The sequence below is a fragment of the Bactrocera oleae genome, chromosome 3 (genome assembly GCF_042242935.1).
Source record: "Bactrocera oleae isolate idBacOlea1 chromosome 3, idBacOlea1, whole genome shotgun sequence".
Lineage (NCBI taxonomy): Eukaryota > Metazoa > Arthropoda > Insecta > Diptera > Tephritidae > Bactrocera > Bactrocera oleae.
Genome location: NC_091537.1, coordinates 27,073,303 through 27,099,750, shown reverse-complemented (window position 1 = coordinate 27,099,750; position 26,448 = coordinate 27,073,303). Strand labels below are relative to the sequence as shown.

The 26,448-nt window shown below is 35.4% G+C and overlaps 1 protein-coding gene across 2 annotated transcripts in view; it reads left to right on the top strand.

The window, feature by feature from the left end:
• The window catches only part of kek3 (kekkon 3), a 117,660-nt gene that overhangs the window by 44,256 nt on the left and 46,956 nt on the right, over nt 1-26,448 (top strand). The window contains exon 2 of one of the 2 annotated variants that reach the window (XM_070106331.1): nt 8,676-8,717. The exons of the other annotated variant lie outside the window; for it this stretch is intronic. The gene's annotated coding sequence lies outside the window, so the exon portion shown is untranslated. The remainder of the gene's footprint in view (nt 1-8,675; nt 8,718-26,448) is intronic. 2 annotated transcript variants of the gene reach the window in all.

Sequence of the window (26,448 nt, the reverse complement as noted above, 5' to 3'; positions counted from 1 at the left end):
ATTAAAACGCAGCACAGCGAACTTGTCTCGCCATTTATGTACTCTTGCAATATGTTGCTACATAGTATAACAGTTTGGTTCAACTAACGGTTGTTTGTATCACCCAAAACTAATCGTGATATGGAGGTCTATATATATAAATGATCAGGATGACGAAAATAGAATTCCGAGTGACTGTCTTTCTGTCCGTCTGTGCAAGCGATAACGAAAAATTTAGGTATCTTGATGAAACTTGATACACATGTTCGTTGACAGCCAAAGAAGGTTGGCATTGCAAATGGGCGGAATTGGACTATTGCCACGCCCACAAAACGCCATTAATCGAAAACATATGAAGTTCCATAACTAAGCTCCACAACAAAGTATAAGGCTGTAATTTAGTACAAAGTATTGAATAAGAGAAGGGTATCTACGGTTGAAAAACTTTTCAAAAGTGGACTTGGAACCCCACTCTAACAATTTTAATGTACATACCTCCTAAGGCATGCAAGCCCACTCGGGGCAGATATTTTTGGCATCCCTACCCACTCTGTGAAAATACAATATATGAATTCGGATTATAACCCCACCCGCTCCCCATATAACGGTTTCGTTTAAAACTACTAAAAGTGCAATAAACCTATAACTAAGTGCGCCAGATACATATAATTTTACACCCGATATCGTACAAAAGAGCTTTATAGGAACTGGTGTCACATTTGGACGTAGGACGTGGGACCGCCTACATTTAGGGTAAAGCCCATATCTGAAAATCTACTCTACCGATTTCAACCAAATTCCGTAGGAAAGTAGGTTCGGAAAGAAATTCCCCCTTGCAAGTTGCGAGAGTATAAAATGTTCGGTTACACCCGAACTTTGCCCTTTTTTACTTGTTATCTTGTCAATTTTTATTGTTCAATCAAAGCATCAGCATACTCGTATATTATTGACTTAACGTTTTATAATTAGTCTAACAGTACCAATATACAATAGTATTCGTAGGAGGGAAGTCTTAGATATAACCATATGTTATAGAAGTGCACTAGACCAAGTATCAGATTGGAAGGATTCTTTAGAGCGCTCCGTTTCCGAGAAGAGCTACATTGATTTCAAAGTTAATATTGGCCCCATAGAGCTACTGGTGGTTAAATAAAGATGCAAAACGAACTGGAACACATATGGGATTGAACTTAACATCTTTGCTACTAAAAGTCATTAGAAGTATCTGCGACGATCGCATCAAAAGAAAAATTCCACCCGCTTCTTTTGACAATAATCAGAACCTGTTAACCTAGTTAAGTCATATGCTAAGCAATAGACAAGTAATATGCGATGAGGAAGAATCATTGCCCCAAAGTGGGGTTTATGACCCTTAATGGCTTATTGTCTCTACTAAGGTGTCATCCCTCCCATATTAACATATGATGCGTTGGTATAGTAGATGGCACTATCGAAAAAGTGCCACATTAAACCCCTGAAAAAGTTACAGCTGGACTGCTTGCTAAAAATTACGGACACAATGAAAACTATCTCAATCTCAACTAAGGCTCTGGAGGTTATCTTCGATATCCAACCAATATTTATTCAAGTAAAGTATGATGCAATGATTACGGCCAGCCGGCTCAAGCCTTTACGGCATTGAAACTAGGCTCGGCGTTACGGCGGGCACGGAATGGTACTCGACCTTAGTACTGAATTCGAGCTAAATGGACAATGAGACCGAAATAAGGAGTTATGGACTTCCTTTATATTCTAGTAAAGAAGAATGGACTAATAATTTCTTGACAATTCGCCTAACGTGCTCTAGACAATTCAGCTCCTTCACATTCGCGCAAAAAATATGCTTTTTTGTACCTTGATTTCCTTTCACATTAATGGAATAGAATGTATCATAACAAAGCTAGATTTAACGTATTTTGGTAAAGTACGTTTGGTCTTGATTGAAAATAAAATCACTTGGAATTTTTCGGTAAAATAAAGTTTATAGATCGAAGTCCTAGTGAAATTTCTAATGCGATCTAAGTGCAATTAGCAGCTTCGAGTCATAGGATGATTGCAGGCTTTTAGCCACCTCAAGAAAATTGTAACTGTAGCAGACTGTTTACGAAATCTTCCTCAATTTTACGAATTCTAAAAGTACATCAAGTCCCATCAAAGTAGTAATTTGTACAGACAGATGGACAGACGGACATTTAAGACATTTTAAACTCATAGTATATATGTATAAATATATATTAGTTGACTCTTGGCATGTGTTGTTATAAATAACTGTTATAACATTGTACTGCGTATATACAAAAAAACGGAGTGTGAAAGTGAAAAAAGTTGTAGCGCATTGACCTTATCAAGGCACAGAGTGAAATAAGAAATACCTAAACACACTCATGCATTCCCACATATTTTCTTTCGATACTAATAAGCTTATTACCAAGCGTGTCAAACGAATACTAAGCAGAAATGTTGGAAAAAATCATTTCAGTTGTCAATAATCGGACATTGACCTGTTTGCCGATGCGAAAATTTGCTTTCAGTAAACTCACTCTTATACATACATATAAAAGTATGCATACTTATACTTCACACCTTAATTTTAGTCTGTTTCGATTTTATGCGTACAGCCGGTGGCTTTAGAATGTGAATAATACTCGCCGAGGAGCGATTTATTCCAAGAAGGCAAGTCTTCGTTTGTACTTATGAGCTGTTCGTAAAACTCTTTTCGCAGTTCTGAAAATACAGCAACATCTTCAACATTTGGAAAATGTTTCGTATAATACTAAAATTTTATTAATTCCGGTTGTTTCTGCAGATATCGATGCAAAATAGATATGACAAACTTACTCGTTTGTAAATTCTGTAGTAGTTTATTAGGTTTAACCAGTATTTAACGGAGAGAAAATATCTTCGACTAATTACCAACAAATATATTTAAGAAGCTTTTGTTAAAATTTGAGACTCATCGGTTTAGCCGTTTTCGAGTTATGTTGGTCACCGACTTTGAAAACACCATTCTGAGAAAAACGAGCTGCTTTATACTTCCATGCACTATGAAACGCCTTTTCAAATTTACGTTTAACTTTAAAAATATTCACCGGAACGATATGAAACGATATTTCTGTCTGTATTCTTAAATATATGTACATTAAGGGGTAAGGGGTAGTTAGAGGCACAAAAAAATGGGAATTTTCAGTAATTTTTTTTTGGCATTAAATCATGTCATTTTACAAAAGTAGTAGTGACATTATTATACACCATTTTGACTTGAAGTCACGAAAATTTCAAAAAAAAAAACAAATATTAATATCCAAAGTTATAGCTGTCTGTGTTGGACCCAGTTCCAAAACACATGCTTGCGGTGACAGTAATAAGTCCGTGGAGATTCAACTAAAATCAATCGGATAAAAAAATTAGTTTTATAAATAGATAATCCTGGGCCTGATTAAAACTTTCTTTTTTCAAAAATTAACAAAATGGCGGCCTCAGGAAACTTTTTTCTAGATTTTTGAGAAAAAATCAACAGTTAATTGGTCTTAAGAAATCGAAATTAAAAAAAAAAAATCCTTCGATCAGGCCCGAGTTTATTATGTATTCTTAAAGCTGTATTTCAATAAAATCTACTGAGCGGATTTAAAGTTTCTTACAGCTGCCGCTAGCTACCTGCTCCCGAGCGCTCTTTGTTATTTGTCGAATAACGCAAAAAGTAATTATCGGATCAACTTAAAATTTTCTGAGAATATTTTTAAGATATTACACTTAACTAAAATGCAAAAAAAAAATTGATTTTATTTAAAATTCTAACTGTATGTAACCCTTTATATAGGCAATAAATAACTCATCTGCTTCCTAACGCGCATACAATAGGTATCCAACACGACATTTAGTTTCAGTTTATCGGTGCCAGGAAAGACGAAATAATCCGCGAGCAAGGAATCAACTAAACCTCGTGCGATACTGGACCGGACCCGAAATACCTCGCTACCATACAAATCCATTATATTCACATTTAAATATGCGTCTTACTTATCGAAAAATTTTACAAAAATAGGCAAAACAGCAAACAAAAATTGCAAACCATTATAATTCGTTTAGACGACAAGCACAATGGTGTTGTCTGAATTTATTCCCGGTTGCTTTAAGAAGAGCTAGGGGAACGCTAATAGCATTGACAGTTGTCAACGTCACTCTGTATTAGCTTCCAATATTCCTCTTCTAAACACAGTTGAAGTGTATTGGTGGCAAGGCTGTCTCATTTCAGTGGAAAAAGGTTGTGTGGAGCAATGCTTTAACTGGGCCATGGTACTCATGAGTATATTTACGGCGAAATATAATTGATTTTATATTATTTAATATTTTAAGATATCCATGCACCTTCCGGTAAGTTTCAATACAAAGAAATATCCCGGGACACTTGAGCTGCATTTATTGGCAGCATTTAGTATAGAGGAGTTGGAGCGATAATTCTGTAATAATTTGTGACTAAATAGAGGTTTAGTGCAGAGAAAACTACCGTTCGTGATTTTAAACCTTTCTAAAAATAGGAGTGACCTCATCCTGCAATAATGAACACATGTTCTATACTTCAGCTACTTTAACAAAACTCAGTTACAATTTTCACTACCAACTGCTACAACATTAAGATAGATCTTACTGTAGGTGGTGATCCAACTGAAATAATCAAAAAAGTCTGCATTATCTACGATTTTTTTCAGCGAACACTTTTTCGAAGTCTGCGATTAGTAAAAAGTCAGCAGAAACCATAAGCAAGACGCATTCACAAATTGATTTTTAGTGATCGTCTTTACATAGTGCTTTCTTATACTCAAATATTCTTAAACAATATTCCAACAAGTGCCTTTAATAACTTTATAGTTTATGGTTTTATGAGCTAATATCGATTCTACGGAATAAAGCAAACCCTCACGGATAGAACAAGTGAGAATATTTTTACAACGCTTTTGTGAGTTAGTGCTAAAAATGATTGGAAGGCTATTCCACTAACATACAGCATGCCGATTTCAGTCTGGCTATGTTTGACTTAAAGTGGATATCTCGGAAAATAAGTCCAAGTTACCGAACACCTCGTACTGTTTCGAAAATCTATAACTAAAATAAATGCTTTTTCCTCTCTTCCAATGCATCCGATTCACCTGCACCAACTGGGCACAATATGCTATTGTATATTATTGTATACACACATACACACATTCATAAATATATTATACAAGTATATACATCTACCCCTTATTGCTGCCTCAGCCGCTTCTGACTCGATTTATTGTTGATATTGAAACTTTATTTGGCTTTTTTTTGTTTGCTTTATACGCACATTCGCACTCTGCGCACTTTTGCATTATACTCTCGCTGCAAATGATATTACTGCCAATCGAATCGCAGCGTTCGCCGCCAGCAGTTTCGAGCTGTGTCTGCTGTCACAACGGGTAATGATGAAGTGGCTGTTGCTCCTGCTGCTGCTGTCGTGGCTACTGTTGCCATTGTTTAACCATTTGTTTATCTGCTTGAGCTCCATTTACAGTTATATGGTATATTATATAGCATGAGATGAGCTGGAAAATTTATTTAATGTTCTGCTTTCAATGGAGTTTAAAAAGTTTGTTATTTAAATGGATGTGGCTGCAGAGCGTATTTCGATTGTGAGCGCGTACCAATGGCCTTGTGCAACAAATGCATTGAGCAACAAATTTAAATTTTCAAACAATCAATTTATGGTAATATGTGCCTATGTGATTTTTGAAATATTAATTTATGAATTTCACAGTTAAGTTCACAACTAAGTACACGATGTATAGCGTGAGAGAGAATGAAAACGGAATTTATTAACAATATCAGTTTTCATAAGGGAGCTTTTCAGTACAAAACAACGCAAGTATGTATAAATAAAGTATGGAAAATTTTATAAATGTTTTGTGTAACTTTCTTAATATATGTGTAGCAGTACAAGGGTGGTCTGATAAATACTTTACTCTGGCTTACTATATTCTTTTAGACCGCTTCTATCATAATGTCTGGTGATTTAGACCCGTTGTTTTGTTTTGAACCCTAGTGAAATGGTCATGTCAATCTGGTCGTGCATCTGTTTTTGATAAGTCATGATCAGGTGTCCTTAAAAGGGTCACCCAGGAGGACAAAGTGACAAAAGTCCACAAACTCGTATTAGACCGCCGATTGAAGGTGCATGAGGTGGCTGAGACAGTAGGCATCTTAAAATACTGTGTTGGTTGTATTCTGCATTAAATAACGCTTGAGAAAGCAGGGAGCCATGAAACTATTTTACAGCACCAATAAATCTCTTAATCAACTACCTCTCAATAATATATTAAACCACATTAATAGATAAACCTCGCAGTCTCCAAAATTGTAAAATTAATTAAAGAATCGTTTTATGAACATTGACGAAACATGAATCCACCGATACACAGAACAGCTGAAACACTAGGCCTCTACCGGCTCCGAAAAAGGTTATGCCATTTTTTGGGACTCGCAAGTAGAGATCCCACCCAAATCACCCACAGCGCTTTACTATGACGAATCATTGGGCGGATTTGACACCGAATTGCATAGAAAGAATTGCGAAGAAAAGAGTATTGCTCTTCGACCATTACATCATACCGGATAGCATCACCGCCGTCGCCAAAGAAGAAGGTTTTCGCGTCACGGATAGTTATTTTGCAGACCACTAGAAAAGCATTTTTCCGACAGATGAAAAGAAATTGGACGATCACTGGGGTCGAGTGTATCGACCTAAACGACAATGTTTAAAATTTTCTCTTGTATGCCACGTTGAAAGCGTACCGCCCTCGTAGTATATGTATATATACATGTCTTCATCAACATCCTCACGCGGGACCTTTAGCATTCAGCTGCGCACCAAAAACAATTTACTAACTCGATTTGCCGCTGAGCTTCTAAGCCAAGCTTTGCTACTGCTCATACACACACACACACCGGCATGCATCCTGCGATCCACAACCTTGTTGCTATGCATCATTGCACAATCAGAACTGCTTTCACTAAAAACAAACAACAATAAACGAAACTGGCAACATGCATCACGTGACTGTGCTATCGCGTGCACTGCCGCTGCCGCCGTCATCTCCGCTCGACGTTGCAGCTGCTGGAGAAGCGCGCTAGCTAAGCGGAGTCTTCAAGGGAACTAGCGCGCAGTTATGGCTAAAAGCAAAAAAGCGAGCAAGAAAAAACGCGTTGAAGATGAGAAATGAAATATGAAGAAGCAAAGCATAAAACAGTAATAGAAAACTACAACAACGTAAAGCATAAAACAACATAAAAACTACTGCAACAGCGGCGGCAAAGCAACGTGAAGGCGAATGCACACGAATGGCGAATGAGCTGCTGGCAATGAATCCCAGCACACCGGGAAGAATGCTGCAACAGAGCGCTTTGTTGGCAACGCTGGCAAACGCCCATTTCCCGCCGCCGCTTTCGGATTACGTCGTACGCGTTTTGCGCAACGCTGGCTTACGTATACGCTTCGTTAAACCGGGGCGGAGCTCTGTGGTGCGGAAAAGTTGAGCTGCTATGCCGCGGCGCTGTAAATAAAATTCAATTTCATTGCAGTTCCGTTCGAGATTTATGAGCGCTGGCTATATCTGCGGCGCAGACAATCATTCGCGGATTCGCACACACACACACACACACATTTATATACAGCCGTAGTAGCTCTTCGTGTATCGCCCGTTGGCCTTTACGCCCACATTTCATTTTCATTTTCATATTCCTTTCGCTACGCTGACGTCAAGCAAAGCGTTTTAGCACGTTCAAGTCGAAGTAGCTATTTCATTGCAAACGATTTACTGAATTTGTAATGGACTTTTCCACTAACCATTCTTAACAGTGGCATGACAAATGGAATCTAGTCTCTTGTTTTCTAAACTTCTAATGCATACTTGTGATTACTATTATTGCTTTTATTTTAGAAGAAGCATATTCCATTGATTTCTGTCTTACATATATATACTGTATATAGGTATGTATAAGAGACATTTGGTAGTCCGGTATTAGTGATAATATACAAGGTAAGTATACCCTGAATAGGGTATATTAACTTTGCCACGAAGTTTGTAGCAGCCAGAAGGAAACGTCGGAAACCCCGTAAAATATGAGCTGAGTCAATTTAGACATGTCCGTCTGTCCGTTTATCTGCATATACGCGAACTAGTCCCTCAGTGTTTGAGGGCTGTGATATCGATCTAATATTTTGCATACGTCCTTTTTTTCCCACAGAAGCTTCGCATTTCTCGGAAACGTCCACATTGGACCATTTTAGCATATAGCTGCCATACAAACTGAACGACCAAATACATGTTATTGTATGGAAAACTTTTCACTTGACGAGATATCTTAACAAAATTTGGTTTGGCTTGTTACCCAACGGTAACAATACAATCTCCGTTACAATCTCCGAAGAAATTGTTCAGATCGAATTACTATAGCATATAGCTGCCATATAAACTAACCGATCAAAATCATGATAAAGATCTTTTTAAACCTTTTCATGCTATAAAAAAGACACCTGTGAAGGGTATTAAAGCAATGGTCCAGCCGAAGTTAACGTTTTTTCCTGTTTTTATTTCACAAAATCTACCTAGCATATATTATATATTATATAAGGTGATCTTTGTTACAAATATAAATACCAGTAATATATATTCTTTTTGCAGGTAATTTGCTGTTTGTGCTGTATCATATGAAGTTATATATTGGTAAGTTAGTTAATAACTTCTTATTCTCTTCGTTTTCGTTCCGTCGTTCAGGATAATACGGAACACCACAAGATGAGTACTATAATGTAATACTAACATGAAACAAGTAAGAAAGGGATAAGTTCAGATGTAACTGAACATTTTATATTCCAGCAACTTGCAAGGATGAAAGCCCAGGAAACTCCTATAGGTGCTGGAAAAATTTTTTATTAAAAAATGTTACGAAGAATTCAACTTTCATTATTCGACGAAATCGTAAATGGATTACAATCAAATTTGGTATCTTATGAGAAATATGTGATATAAGCTCAACCGAAGACGCTAAATTTAATATATTGATTTAAAATGAAAACGCCAACCTCAGGATCGAAATTCATTGTATTAGGGATATGAGGTTTAGTCCAAGAACTAGACCAATTTCATTCATATTCAGTCTTCTTGTTCATTTAATTTCATTAAAATATCACTAATTTTGACCAACGTGCACGGTTTAAAGTCAGGTAGAAAGTCGGAAATCATTATATATGCTATGTAAGCGGCAAAAAAAGGGACTGACTGCAATGCATTAATTTGGTCATTACTCAGGTATACTTAAGCATACCTATATTTTAAAGCAATTTTATAAATATATAATTCACAAACTGAACAACATATTTATCATAAGACTTGTTAGAAAAACGAAAATTAATATACCATAACCAATTTTATCTATTTTTGGCATAACCACATACTATTAACATGCCACATACTAATAATACGCTGAGTTTCATTAAGATACTTCACGTACCATCGCCAATATAAGTACATGGAGTAAAGTTAGCCGGATGATCGAAAACCGTGATATTTGTTATATGGGGGCCAGGGAAAAATTTCACTCGATTTGCCCGATATGTACGGCATAAAAAAAATCGGAAGTTCGAAAATCTTTGTATTAGATAGTATATGACGTCTAATAGAAGCCTTCAGCCGAATCAACCCATTAGTGACATACCGGTAACTGTTATAAGTAATGGTACCTAGGGCTTGAACAATTGTAGTTCGATTTTGACAATTTTTGGTAATAATGTAGACTACTTTAGGCGCACTATTCGTGCAAAGTTTAATCTCGATTCATTCATTGGTGATTGATTTGCATACTGGAAAGTGAGAGAATCTGATGGAATTTAAAATATTGTTATATGGGTAGTAGACGTGGTTGTAGTCTCATTTCGCCCCAGATATAGGAATGTCAAGGTATTCATACTTACCAAGTTTGGTATTCGATATCGGTCGTTAGGTGCTGAGATTTGGGTTCTCACCTAAATATGGGGGGTACCACGATGGCTCCTATAAAGACTTTTTATACAATCTCGGGTGTAAAATTTGATGTCTTTGGCACATTTAGTTATTGATTTATCGCGCTTTTAGTAGTTGTTAACAGTCCCGTTATATGAGGAGTGGACGGAGTTATCATCCGATTTCATCTTTTTTTGTAGCTGGGTAGCCGTGCTTATGGGACTTGGCTTGAACGAATTAATTTATTATAGCTTGAATGCCTTCGGAGATTGTACAATAAACTACTTAGAGGGCGGGGTTACGCCCACATTCCCAACATTTTTAGCCCACATGTGCTACTTGCTGCTACGATCCTCCTGCTACTAACGTGTTGCAAGAGTATACAAATTATCCATACAAGCCTTAGATCCCGATCGTTCTGTTCGTATGGCAGCTATATGCTATATCAATCCGATCTAAACTATTCCTTCGGATAGTGAAGAATTGCAATAACTTGTGCCAAATTTCCTGACTATATCTCGTGAAATGAATATCCATATACTTGATTCCGTTCGTTCAGTTTGTATGGCAGCTAAATGCTGTAGTGATCGTTGGAACTGTATTTGTGATACTTAGTGTGTTTATTCTCGAACATTTATTTCGTGATGCATCCGTTGAAACTACTATCATAGAAAATTATTGATTTTCTAAAATTGGTTATTCATCACAAATATATCAGAACTAAAAAAGTAAGTCTGATAAGCGATAAATAATGCCAAAAATGAATGTAATCGGTCCCAGGAAATAAAGCTGGTTTCCAGTCAGGGACAAGGAAAATATCTTTACTAAGTTAAATCCTTAAAATTACGAATGATATAAACCTAATATGTCCCTATAGCATTTTCAGCAACTCATTTTAATTTAACGTTAAGAATACGGAGAGAATATGAGGGAATTGTTTCAGTTAGCTTTGGAATATTTTAATACCCATTTGAAAAATTTTAACATCTTCTTTTAATACGGTAAATTGTTTATCTAAATTAATTAAAAAAACTGGTTCCTTCAAACAATACTAATCTACTTTTTAGAAGACTTTGTAAAGATTGCTTTGGTATTGCTTATCAGTGAAGTTTTTATCTGATATATTCATTAAAAAAATAATCTGACAAAGGCACATAAATACTTATATTCGATATATTGTGTAGAACTTTATTCATATCTGAGTTATTAATTTCAAAATCAAAAGTGAATTAGAGAATATGAGAGAAATATGATATATATAAAAAAGTAAATTAGAATAAGTACCGATTTTCGTATCATAGTACTTGTCATTGTATCAAGGTATATTAAGATTGTCCCGAAGTTTGTAACACCCGGCAGGAAACGTCGAAGAGCTTATAAAATATATACCTATATATAAGTGATTAGCATGACGAGCTGATTCGATTTAGCCATGTCCGTCTGTATATATGCAAACTATTCTCTCAGTTTTGGAGATATCGATCTGAAATTTTGCACACATCTTTTCTCCCAAGAAACTGCTCATATGTCGGAAACGCCAAAATCAGACCACTATGGCATATAGCTGACATACAAACTGAACGATCGGAATCAAGTGCTTGTATGAAAACCTTTTTTTATTTTAACAGATCACTTCCCGAAATTTGGCACGGGTTATTGTCTACGGCAATGGTGCAATCTCTGCAGAAATTGTTCAGATTGGATAACTATAGATTATATTCATACAAACTGACCAATTAAAGTTCGTGCAAGAAATTTTTTGAAGGATATTGTTTTTTCTTGTTTGGTATAAAAAATGTATCATGAAATCTCCATATCGATTAACTTCTAGAGATGCGACGTGATGTCAAGCTTTGAGTTAACAGTAACACAGCGTGTACTGGAATACACTGCGTTAGAAAAAATTCTATGTGGTGTGCTTGGCACTGAACAAATTTATTCGTTTATTATGTATGTGAGGTAGAAGTAGGATAATCATAAAACTGTTATAATTCATGCTCTAAAAGTTAGATAGATGAAATGTAGACTTATAAAAATAAGATAAAATTTTTACGTTATTTATAATCAATAAACAAGTATTAAATATATCCCACAAAAATCTATGAAACTACAAAAGACTAAAATCGGACTAATTTGATCCTCTCGAGGCATAGTAGAGTTATGTAATCTAAACACCAGCGGAAAAATACTGGTTGTCAACAAAACGGGCTAAATGTATCACAGTGCACTATCATAGATACACATTTCAATGGTGTATACATAATTGATTGAATCCCTTCACTTAGCGCAAATGGAAACAGTGCATTCCGTTGCCCCAAAGGGAATGACATGATCCGGCATAAAGGCAATCACCACCGACTTGCAAAGCAAGCGCAATACCAATTGAACCAATCACGGGATGGATTGGAGAGTGAGCCGCCAACTGTGAGCAAAGCGAGCGGGTTAAGGAGGCTCGTTAAATGGGGGTCACAATGCTAAAGTGCGTGTAATTGATATGGTGGCAGTATCACCCTCGACAGCAGTCTTTGTGCAACGAGTCAACCAGCCAGTCAGCCATCGTTTGCCTTTCGTCGAATTCGCGTCGCTCTGAGTTGCTGTTGTTTTTATGGTTTATTAATTGGCAAAACTGCTGTTACGTTGCAATTGTTGTTGTACTTGAAGTTTTTCCTGTTGTTGTACACATCAGATTTGTTGCTGGTGCTTCATATAAATACAGTTGGATACATATATATATTTATAGCAGATATATATTATTTAAGCTAACATTCTTACACCCGCCAATTTTGTTTGTTTGTGCAACAACTTTTGCCATGAACCCGCGCTCTAGGTCGCGCTTGTTTTGTCATGAGCTCCCTACGCGCACTACGTGGCATTAGTATATACAGACATGTATGGGAAAATTAATAAATACAGCTAAAAGTGGCCGGGAAATGATAATGAAATTGATTTGCGTGTTGCCACTTTGCCACCGACCACATGCTTGCCACCGCAGTCACATCAAATCCCTGCCAGCAGGTTGCATGCCCCGGGCGCTCGCACACTGTGCTGATTTGTGTGCGTTCAGTATGTCGTTTTTTATTATAGTTTTTGTTCGCCTTTTTTACAGTTATCATGGCGTTTGCCGCACACATTTTATTTGTAAATATACTGTGCCCTTTACGGTGGTTTTAATGAAAATTTGTTTTTCACCAATTTCGCTGACAATGTTTTTGCCGCAATTGTTGCCAAGTTGTCATGGCAGAGCGTTTCTCTTTCAATCCCTGCGCAGAAAGTTATGTTTTTGCCGATTTGGCCCGTTTGGTTTTTGTGCTTCAGCGGGTTGATTGGATAATTTTTTGTGTTCAGAGATTATTTTCCATTTAGTTTCATTATATTTAAATTCATATATGTATGTATACGTGCTTGTACATTTTTTGTGCAAGTTTTAGTTACATTTATGGTGTGTGGCATGCAGTGTTGTTGCAAAATAATTGCAAAATTGTATACATACGAGGGTGCCGAAGTAAATTTCAATTTGAACAAATTTTAAATTATTTCTATAAAAATCGTCACACTTTCGTAAATTTGCCACATTGTGTCGGACAGCACTGAATAATTTAATTCATACTTGTATGAACCTTCTGAAAACAATAACTCTAGTTTCAAGCGAAATCAATGCTGTCTAAAGCGGTATTTCTCTCAGCTAAAAAATACTTCATCAACGCCGATCTACAAAAGCTCGCTTTGTCTGTGAGCATTGATTGGTCTCTCTAAGCTAACTTCATCATACACGAACATATTTCAAGTTGGGGTCTACGCGTAAGTAAGAATGCTGACATATTGTTAAAGCGAAACTTTCGTAAAGAAAGGACTGTCATAAGATCAGATGAGCAACGGTATTGGTGTGTATAGAAATTATAAATGGCGAAGCAAAGATAAATCGCGTTCATCCCTTTGAGCACAAGTTATAGCGGAAAACGAGATATCTGATAAACGGGCGGGGAAAGCTACGGCCACTACATCAGCAATCGAAAAGGAAATTATTCATAAATAACAGTTCCGCATTACTCTCCTACAGTTGAAAATGTATATTATTACCTTTAATTCCGGAGAAATTAGTGTTTGTTTGGCTACTTGCATAAACTTGGATCAGGCGATTTAATGAAATTATGACAAACAGAGTTCTAAGGGGATCTGCATAATGGTGAAATTTACCATATTTTCCAGAAAACAATAAGACTTTTCAAGACGAGAAAAAAAATATATAGCCACCCACGTAAGCTTTTATTTTTTTACTGTTTACAGCTACCATTCATGTCCGCCAAGCGTAAATGGTTGTTGCAACAAAACAGCTACAAATGTTAACGAGGAAATAAGACCAACTGAAATTTTTTACAAAAAAAAATTAAAACAAAAAATCAGGTGAAATAGCAGTGAGACAAAGAAAAAACTGCCACCGTTTGTTGGGGTTGCCTGTGGTTATGTGAAATGTAAATAAACGAAATTTCATAGTGAATAAACAAAAGCTAAATGGAATTGTATTTTTTCGCGAAGCAACGGTTTTTCCGCTTGCAACAGTTGCGATAAAGAGAATGCGTTGATTGAAAAATGCAGTTATAAATTAAAGCTGAACTAAAAGCTTTAAACTGTCTACGCTTCATTTAACAACAACTAAAGCATATAAGAGATGAGTGGCCGAGCTCACAGGAAAAAGTGAGTATAAAAGTGTGATTGGCAGCAATCATTAGCATTATACTATATGCATCCATATATGTATGTAGGTGCATGTGGTACTTGAAGTGGGGCAGAAAAATGTGAATAAATGTGTCGCTTAATGGATATGTGTATGTAGAATGTCTTGAATATCATTGAATGGCGATTCACCCTATAACTAAATAGAGTATTGAGTGTTTTCACAGCTGATTATATGAGCTACTTAGTATTCATAAGAAGGGTGTGCATTAACAGCTTCATATGTCACATAAAACCATGTACAGATGTACATATGTACATTCACTCATATCTAGTATATGCTAAATACACTACATAAAAATGCTTCAAATACTGGCTGCGTTTTATTTTCCTATTTTTAGTTTAAGTGACCTATTTTCCTGTTTCAGTTGACCGAACGTTGAAGTTTTGTATATATGTAAAGATCCAATTCAATCTACAACGCTGCAATCTATATAGCATATTGCTACCTTTGAAACAGTCTGTCCAAAATCAAGCTCCTGTATGGAAAACATCTTTATTTGACAAAACATCGAAATTTGACATGGTTTATTGTCCAAAGCTGCGCAACAATCTTTGAACAAACTGATCAGACCACTATAGAATATAGCTGCCATACAAACTTACGATAAAAATGAAGCTAAAGATGTACATACAAGATCTTTTTCCTTATTATGTAACCTTTGACCTAAAGCTTATTTATGTCAAACCATGGGGCTATACAGAACTAGCAAAACGTTTCCCGTTAGATGCAGCCCGTTGCCCGGTTGTCAAAATTTTGAGTTGAGTACATCGGCCATGATTCTTAAAACATATAAAAAGTTAGCTATACTTTATTCACGGGAATCGAAACACGTGATCTAAGGGAACTACTCATTTTCTCAACAGTAAAATTGTTTCTCTGCCGGGTTTTTTTAAAGGCCAAACCGAATATCTTAGAAAATACTTATCTAAAGCTAATTTTTAAATTAACTTTATTATTTCTTTTTTATTGGATGGAATTTCAAACTTCTCAATGACAAATATTGTTCTTTTCAAATATGAGATATCATGTAAACCAACTAGGATTGTAAAATTATTACTGATGCTATAGTGTAAGTCATACGGCAACACTAATGTATAGAGTTTAGATTATCGAAAAGTAGTTTAATAACGTAGGGTACATATATTGTGAATTGTGCTTCTGGATTAGATACCCTTCTTTTATTGAAAAAGTAAAACAAGTGAGAAAGTGTTCGATTAAAGCAGAGCATAAGATACTTTAACAAATTGTAAGCAGTCGAGAATAAAAAGTAGTAACTTTATTTTAAAAGCAACATATTCAATTTTGGACTATTGCGCCGATTTTTTAATTGCAAACAAACACAAATTAGTACATATTTTCGTTATATGGAAAGTTGGAGGAGATTGTTTTTAGAACCACAAAAAATTATGCTTCATTCTAAAGGTGAGGGTTTCACATTATGTCTTAAAAATTATGTCAATAACTTCCAACCGATAAACCCAACTTTCAACCAGCAATAGAGTGCGGAATATTCTCCTCCAAGGTTTGGTCTGGAGCCTATCTGCGTAGGCAAGAGACTTCACATAACCCCACAATAAAAAGTCTAGCGGTGTTAATTTGTAGGATCTTGGAGCTCACGCCACAGGTCCACGACTTGAGGGAATGCGCTCACCAACTGTTTTCTTCAATAAATTGATTGTGACGTTGGATATAAGGAATGTAGCACTGTTTGGTGGAACTAAAAATCCTCCACAACAACATCCTCCAATTCAGATACAAAAAAGTAATTCATCGTAGCCTTCCCCACTGACTGTAACATTATGGCCGGCTTCATTTTTGAAGAAATATGGAACAGTGATTCCCTCTGCCCACAGAGCATACCAAACAGTGACTTTTTGAGGATCTAACGTGGTAAGCATTCAACCTAAACTGAGCATCATCGCATGAACAAAGTTTTCTTATGAACCGAAAACACGACGAGTTTGTTAGTCGTTCGGCTTTTGTGTGAGTTGAATTTTGTAAGCCCAAAAATTAAGTACCTTCCACCAAATCTTCCATTAAGCGGATGGGCACAGCTCCGATTGTTGTGGTAACAATTTTGCACGATTTGCAAACTTTGTTAGGGTTAGGTCATTATAAAATGACAAAACCAACTGGGTATAAATCAAAGACCAGCTATCACAAAGATCAATTTCGAAAAAAATACCGTTGCTAAGGGAAAATATCTATAAAATTGCATTAAGATATGACTTATTCCACCCGATGGCAAGTATTATTTAAGTTTTAATGTCATGTAAGAGATGTGTCCATTCACTTTTAGTTCAAAATAAAAACGTTGTGTGTAGTTCCCGAAAGTCTGTTCCAAAGTTACTTCCACGACTATTGAGTGCAAAAATTGTACTTTTTCTGAGTAAAAACAAAATTTATTTGTTATTAACACTTATGATATCCAAGACAGGCCTGGAATAAGCGAAAACCATGTACTGGTACTTCTGGTTAAGTAGGGAAATCACACTTACTTACCTCCGACTCACATTAACGTCAAAATGTAGTGAGCTTTATGGGAAAGTGAGCTGATTCAAAATGCTGGAGACCTGTATGAGGATAAATGAATTTTCCAAAAGGACAACGCTCCAATTCATATAGCACGCACCAGTAAGGATTTTTCCTCGCAAAAAATATCTCTGCTTTGGATTGCCCGCAATAAGTTCAGATCTAATCCCAAATAAAGATCTTTCGGGAGTACTTTCAGTATGAATTTATTAAAATGGTCGACAGTTGGAAATCTTTCAACAATTAAAAACCACCTATGCATCCGAGTGGATTAAACTCCGTGCCAAAATGACTTAACGATATGATAATGGCAAAAAGCACACATATTAACAATCCAAATATCTGTAGGGCAGAAGGGCGTTTTATGAAAATGCATATTTACTTATTTTCTATTGAGATGTTATTTGTTATATTTTCATTACTAAATAAAAAAAAAATGTTTTAACATATTTTTCTGCTACTTGTTATGAATAGTTTCTAACAAAAATACATTTTCACGGAAAACAATACATTACGGAAAAGAACCAACGTGTTGAAAACTAAACCAAGTATGCACATATCCTTATTTTCGTATATAATGTATTCAGAGATTGAAATTTGTTTAAGTTGTCACAGGATACACCCACGCCTACAGGAAACACCTACCAGCGTGTAAATATGTTCGCCATGAGCGTAAGTAAAATATACAAATAAAGCTGAAGTGCAGATATAACTGTTACAGTGGAAAAAATGCATAAATAGCAATGCATTACAACGCGATGCGTGCCATTTTATGACAGGACGTAAGCATAAAATTTAAGTGACATCAACACTACTATACTTCTATGCAGCCAACTACGACTATGGGACATATACCATATATTATAACAGTCATTAGGGTGCGTAAAAAAAATATATTTTTTTTTCGTTTGGTACTCTGAAAATAGGTTCATATACATATCTAAGAAAGGCTATACAAATATGAGTTCTTAATTGTAACTAAAGGGCACCCGCCTTACAGGATTTAATTTTTTTTCTTATTATAAGATAGAAAAATTCATATCTTACTTTCAACACATTGAAAAAATATCAGGCTTTTGTAGGAAATTAAATGTTTTTTAACAAAGTTCTATTACGTGTTTTTCATAAACCTAACCTTTTAAAATATTTTAACGGTTAAGGTTTGATTATTTTATTTAACCCAATGCAAAAAAAATCATTTTAAATTAATTAATTAAAGTTTTTTTTTTATTATTTTTCTTCTTTGAATTTTGGCGATGGATATCTATGAAACGAGACATATTTTCAAAATGTTGGAAGCGAGATATGCTTTTATCTATCTGATAAAAAAAAATAGAAAACTGTAATGCGAAGGAATTTTCCGGTACAACTATGTGCTCATACTTAGAGATATTTTGATAGAGGTGTCTTTTTCAGAGTACCAAGCGAAAAAAATATGTTTTTTTTTTACCCACCCTAATACATATGTATGTGTAGCCCTCAGTTATTTTTGATACCCTCAGTTATATTTGATACACATGTATATATACGTTAGTTGCAACATTCATGTTTGTGTATACAACAACGTAGCCAGCCAATCATTCGTGTGGCAACAATATGGAATTCTTATTACTCACAACCGGCCATAATATAGTAGCCAATAGCTGTGTCATCAACAATAACAATGCAAAGAATTATGCTTATTGCCAACACATATCTATTTATGTGAATATATAGTATATGTATGTATATATTCGTGCCATTATTGTTATTTTCATTGTAGCAAAAGTGTGTGCCACAACAAAAATAAGCAATAATACTTAAACGCCTATGTGAAAATCATATAAAGCATAAAATTAAAGCAAAATTGCCTGTGGTGGTGCTGAATGTTAATCCTACCCTCCGAAACTGTTCACTCACTTGCTTCACTTATGCGGGTTTTATTAATTTGTTGCCTAGTTTGAGGCGTTGTGAGTGTGTTTAAAATGCCGATGGTGGTTTGTGCTTGCTTTGTTATTTATTTAAGCAACGATTAAAAAAGTTGAAAAACATTGTTTTCAAATATTGAAAAATGTGACTTAAGATAGTGAGTCGTGGATAATTTTCATGTAGCTTTTCATCCATTAAACGCGACGAGAATACATTTTATACAACTTTGTTTTTTTTGGAGAAAATCATAATATAAGAAATATAATTCGAAATATCCAAAAACTGTCCCACTCCTTTATGTTGGAAAAAAATTATTTGTTGTACAAGAAGACAGCGTGGCGATCTTTCGAATTTATATATCGTCAAGATATACTTTAAGGCGGTCACAAGCATTGTGCCCAAGTCTCAACCATTGATAAGAATAACTTTGGTGAAGTTGATATGAAATCTGATATTAGTAACGCGTACTCGGCGAAATAAAATCAGTAACCATATGTGGTGATATCTATTTGTCTATTAAGTTTTGATTATGTTGTTTTATTGAATTCACAGACTAAAAAGAGATTACGGCTTTTGAGGTGTAAAATCCTAAAAAACTAACTGCTATTTCAGAGATCGTACAGGCACTCAAGGTGTCAAAATTAAACTCAAGTGAAAAGGGACCTTCAATATATTTTTAAAAACATAGATGGGACTGTTTGAGGACCTTAAATACATTTCAGTTTAACAATCGATATTTAAGAAGGATGCAGTTTGCAGAAAGATGGCCTAACTCCTATTTACAACCAACCAAACAATATCTGCTGCTTTCAAAAATTTATATTTTGACTGATGACTAAAATAAGTCGTATTGATACACTTATAAAAGTATGTTCTTCACGCTACTTTGAGATTTGTACACTTAAGTATTCTGGATATGAAATAGGTGTTCAAAATTTAGCTTAAGCCGAAAGGGCTTCATATTTTGTAAAATATTAAAGAACTATTAAGAGAAAGAAAAGTAAGAGAAAAGTAGAAGTTTTTTGCTGTCAACCTGTACCTTTCTCTATTTCTCTGATCTCTGTTCTCTGTTTCTGTCCCACTATCTCTGTCTCTCTCTAATTTGTTTCTTTCTTTCGCCCTCTTTATCTCTATCTCTTTTTTTTTTAACTCTGTCACTTTGTCTATTTCTCTATCATTACTACAAGTACAACTTAAGCCTATTTTAAATTTTCACTGATTACATTTTCCTATTCTTTCTGAATTATTTATGTAAATGTAATTTCCAAGCAACTATTCATCTAGCGTCTTATTTGATTTGGAGAAAGTGTTTTCGGTAATAACACTTTCACGCTCACACTTATTGGGCTTACCCGTATACCTATTTATTTATGCCCTTGCTATTTTGTCAAATCGCTTCATTGCTTCTCATCGCGTTTTATTTCTTCTCTAATCGCACTTCGGAGATTTTTCGTTATGCTCTACTCGTTTGATGTGCCTATTTTTATGCTTCCTTCCAGCAGTAAGCGGCTTTAGCAGTGGATGTGGTAAAAGTTGCGTTAAGTACTAAATCTACTTCTAACTATAAATGGACAATTTTACGGGCAATATGCTTAGAGGAAGAAAATATGTAACGGTTATGGGGGCATTGAGAACATGTCTGTTCGGCTTATACGCGCTGGCTTAAGTCTGTATCAATATTCGTGGAAGACACAGACATATGTGGCTTCCGGTTTCTTTAATATTCACTAGTCTGTGAACGTTTGTTCACTTACGTGTCAGCCTTTGAGCATCGTTTTCCACTTTTCTTCATATCTCCACTTTCACTCCATCGCCTTTGTATGGACGACAAAGGAATGACTGCTGCTACTACATATTCCTTAAGGATATTTACCATCAAAGCAGATCAAGCAAAGAGGCAAGAGAAAAAAATTGGGGCAAATCCGAATGTGGCAAGTACACAACTGTCAAATCTACTAGCTTCGTAGCTGCAACTATGTGTATATACATACGTATGTGCATATATTGAGAAGAAGCTCTGCATTTAGTAATTTTCACTTTACATATGTATTATCGTATTGATATTATGGAAACCATATTGGATTTTCATTTTCCAATTGTTTTAATCTACTTGATTTTTCAACTATTATCTTCTCCTTTCCTCATCAAAATGCGACGAATAATCTTATATTAATTATCATACACGTTTTTATATTAAATGATGGACTTAGTCCTTATCGATAATGAATAAGATAAAGCTGATAGTTAGAGCAATCGTTTTTTCGAAGTTTCTTTGCTTATCAACTCATAAATGTTCTTTAACCTTTAGATAAAATATTCATCTTATTTTTAGAATGATAATTCTCATATTGATCGATTTTATAGTAGCTATCAAAAGGCCTGAAAAACGAAATTCGTTGCATTCGAGGGATGAAGCCTAGAGAAATGTATTGACACATACATTTTTGTTAGTTAAGTGTACTATATAAAATTCAGAATATATATAACCCGTCCTTGGATTCACGCAATTTGTGGTCATCCCAATAGTGCGATTCAAAATATATGTAATATTATATCAGTTGCAAGTAAAACGTATACGAAGTTTTATCCAAATACCCATTAAAGTGATATAACTAAGTTAATAAAATTTGTCTTAAGAGATCACAGTGAAGATGAATATGTGTGGTTTTGAAACTTTGAAAAGTGAATACAGTGCCTTCTATAATCTATCTCTATCAATTTTTTTTCATTTCGTGCTATAACCGGTTATATAACGGATGTTTTCAAAGTGAGATAACATTTTTCAGTACGCATAATACAGCCAACTGACACTTTGAGGATTCCATTCCCATGATATCATAATACCATTGTTTCAAAGTGAAAGCAAGAGAACTGAAAATCCATTTATTTTCCGTAAAAAGAAATTTTGAATATTAGCAGATTTCTTTACTTAGCAAAAGACCATAGATACTCGTTTATATCAACGATTATAGATGTAGTGTTGCATAAAGATTGCATTTAACTTCCATACCTCTTTAGTTCGTGTGACTCCATTTGACTTTTCTAGCCACAATATAATTTAGTACCCGAAATTTTTGAAATCGGTCTGAGCCTCATATACACAAAATAATGATATTTGTCGTTCTAATTAACTTTAAGCCACATACGAGTATATTGGTAAAATCTGGAGACACCTTAACAATAACGAATTTAGTTTAACAATATATTTTGGACATGCAATATAAGTTCTCTTTTTTACCGGAAAATATAAGGAATAAATTGTTAAAAAACAAGAACAAACGTTAACTTCGGTTACACCGAAGCTTCATTACCCTTCACAAATACAAAATATTCCTATAACAATAGCAGCAGCAATAACTAAGTTTTGATCGGTTAGCTTGTATCGCAGCGATATGTTATAGTGATTCGATCTGAGCAATTTCTTCGTAGATTGCACCATTGCCTTAGGCAATAACGCATGTAAAATTTTTTGAAGATATCTCATGAAATGTAAACAACTTTCCCTGCAAGCACTTTATTGCAATCGTTCAGTTTATATGACAGCTATATGCTATAGTGGTACCATAACGGCGGAATCTCCAAATAAGCATCTTCGAGAGGAAAGGACGTGTGCAAAGTTTCAGACCGATATCGCGTGTATACAGACGGACAGACGGAAAGACGAACAGATAGACATGCATGGCTAAATCGACTCAGCTCAGCTATTGATTACTAAATTGTCATACTACAGAAGATTACGGTAAAGATAAGTTAAAATTTCAATTGATTATATAGTAGTGATGGTGCCTGAGCTAACTAACTGTCATCTTTAAACTAGCCTACGACCTAACCCCAATAATATTTGTTTTAATAGCTGTTTGATGTAATTTTTTGGACAGTACTCTCAATCCCTTAAATATTTCAAGTAAGGCAAGAATTTTTTATTTTATTACTTTCTCAAATATTTTATTTGGAATGCCATTTCCTCAAATAGAAATTAAAAGCACAATTTGTTGCACGCAGCATTGTTTTCGAACAAAATTACTTTTCCTACAACAATAAATATTACTAGCATAATAACGAAATATTCACTTTCCTTTTACATGGCTCTATCACCATTTTCTCGTCTTCCTGTTCGTCTTTCATATCCCAACGTGATCTTCGTGCAGCTACAACTACAATGAGCATTTTAATTACTAGTTTTGATAGTCTGCAAAAGTTGGTTTGATACTCACAATTACCCACTCGGCCCCACTTGGCCCGCCACTTGCCCATTTGGTGACCTGTATAGACAAGCATAAGAAAATAATTATAAATATACCCGTTTCTCGTGACGGTGTGTGTGCAAAGTATCTACTGTTTAAAGCTTCCATTATGGCTATGCAATAGCTCCCGGTTAGAACAATGCGTGCGGCAAGGCAAAAACGGTCTCAGGTTTAAGGCATTGTTCAAGATGCTGAAGCTGAGCGCTCAGACGGGCAGTCGGCGAGACGGGCAGATCACTCGTAACAACCAGCAACAAAGACTAAACAATTCGGTAACAATAAAGCAACACAAATGGGTTTCCTAGTTGTGAAGTACTATTTCGCCGGACCCGAAACCGAACTCACCCGCCCACTTGGACACAACTTCAATTGCGAATGCGACGGCATAATTTTTCATTGTTGGCGACTAACCACTTGGTCGCCGTTGTTGTTCCACGAGTTCTTATAATTTCCTACTTTTGTTTCAGTTTTCATTTCCGTCATTTTATTTTCGTTAGTCGTGTCGTCTATAGACACAGCATTGCATTCTCAACCAATGCAGTTTTCCTCCACTTTTTTACTTTATTTTGTGGGTCATTATACCACCCACACAGATGAAAAATGAAAATTTTGTGTGTTGACCTCAACTTGCTGCGAAAATAGCAACAACGTGTTGCAGCATCGGCGGGAGATGCAACCGAGAACGGGAGGGCACATTAAATTAAAACAATGGCAGTGTTGCACACGCAGAGCCACAATTGAAGCCTAGTACAATTCCACTTCGACGTTAAAAACGAAGAAAGCACTCACTTTGAAAAGGCAGCACTCGGTGGGGTGGTCGGTCGGGAGTCGAGTTGTCGGACGGCGCTTGGTCAGGTATACGCAGTACAGGAAGTTGTTATTAAAAATAAAAATGGCATAAGCAAGTATCGCCTTAGAAGAGTCGAGCAAAATTACTGTATTGTTTGTTGTTAAACAGAGAAATTAATAAAAAACACAACAATTTAGTCCATACATATACAATTCATACATATGTATGTTTATATCTAACATACCGTTATATATTATAAAAATAACATAAAGCAGTAGGCACAACAATAATAAAATATCCGAATGCGAAAAAAATTCACAGGAAAATTCTTCACAGTTGGATATGGACCACCTACATATCCGCATGCGGATTTTTATGCAGCATTAAGTTGAATATTAGGGGGTAACGCGGAAGCTTCGCGGTGCGGATGTGGTAGGTCTGGCTGCGTGTGCCGTGAAATGCGTAATGCGAGAAGCTAGAATTGAAATGCCAACAAAAAACACAAAATCGTATATAATAACAATAAAATGTGGGCGGTGAGGAGATTCTATATTGAGTATGAAAGCGGCAACGTGACGAAAGTGAACAATGTATTTAAAACTCAAACATCACACAACAGTTTGGCTGAAAAGTTTATAACATTTTAAAGCTATAGCAATTATTCTGGCAAAAGAGTCATTGTAGGTCAAAAGAGTCATTGTAGGCTGGAACCGGGAAATATGGGATATGCGTAAGCTATACGAAGCTCAATTCGTTCTATTTCACCATCGGTTTTATTGATTTGTGACACGATGATCAGCAAACATCTATGAACGGTGGTTACAATATATTTCTTTGATATATCATGAGCCAACTACCTTTGGATTTATGTTGGTGTCTTTTCGAAGTTTACCAAAGAAAATTTATCAATTTTTGAAATATGGCTATTCATTTCTTTACAAAAGCGTGCTTTGAACGCGATGCGCTTGATCAGCGATGCTTAAGTTTCATCAACCCGTCTAACTAAAATCGTGTTGAAGAGGCCAAAGAAGTAGGTATGATGCATGCGGTTTTTTGAGATGTCTACTGTCTCAGCGGTCAAATCAAAATTACTGCTGACATTTTGACATTGACGAGAATGTTCTACACGATAGTAAATTTCTCTTGCGATATCATGCTAAGGCTATGTAATTATCGGAAAGCTCTCGTATTTGGAGTAAACACAGAAACATAGAGTTCAATAGAATCCGAAAATGAGGTTTAGGAACAACGTTGGACCTTATCAGGGCGGCTGTAATAAGTGCATATTGTGGCTTTTCTAAAAAGTGACGATAAAATAGTTACGGTGTTGAACCCAAACCATTTGACATTCTAAAACTACTAATGTAATATTACTTCTTTAGTATTTAGTCCTCACTTCAATAGCTTAAAGCTAAGATTTAAATTTTACTTTTTCTCTTCACTTTAAAGCTCAACTAAATAAAGCTGTACTGCAGATGTACGTTAGTATGCTCTTTCATTTACTTCCATGTTCAGTCAAATAACTGCAATTTTAAATGATCACTTTGTTCTATTATTTATAAATTTAAATATTTACTCGGCCTGAAAACTAAAGTCAATCCCATCATCCGCTCATTGCATGGCAAATAAATGCAATCGTTTTGTTGCACCCGAAAGTATGCTTTGATAGGTTAGTTTACCAAAACACAATTCACTTGACCCATTGTCCACAAAGCTGTGAGCCAACGCTGGCGCCCAGCAATGACATTAATGTCAACGTCACTCCTCTGACAGCAACAATCAAGTGGAGAAGTGTGCAAAAAGAAAACTGAAGCAACGAAATTGTACGCAAACTCAAAAACAAGCGAATAAATGAAGACGAAAACTTGTAAAAGCAACTCGGAAACTAACTAACAACACAATTTCTTTACAATGCTGCCAGGCTTTGACAGTTACAGTGTTTATCAGAAGTTAAATTTTAAATCCCCATCACTATATTAAGATAATGGTTGAAGCTTTTGCTTATTTTTATTTAACTTTTTTAGGTTAATAGTTGAGTGATAAGGAATATTACAACCAACTCACACATAATTTCACTGAAGTGATTTATTAACTCATTTCATCTTTCTTTTTTAGCAATAATGCCTAATAGATATACCCCAAAAATAGTAAAAAGTTTCCAACAGTACTGTATAATTCTAAGCTAAGTTATTTATATTCCTATCCGTGCTTTAAAATAACTATTAACACATAATAACAAAGAAGAGA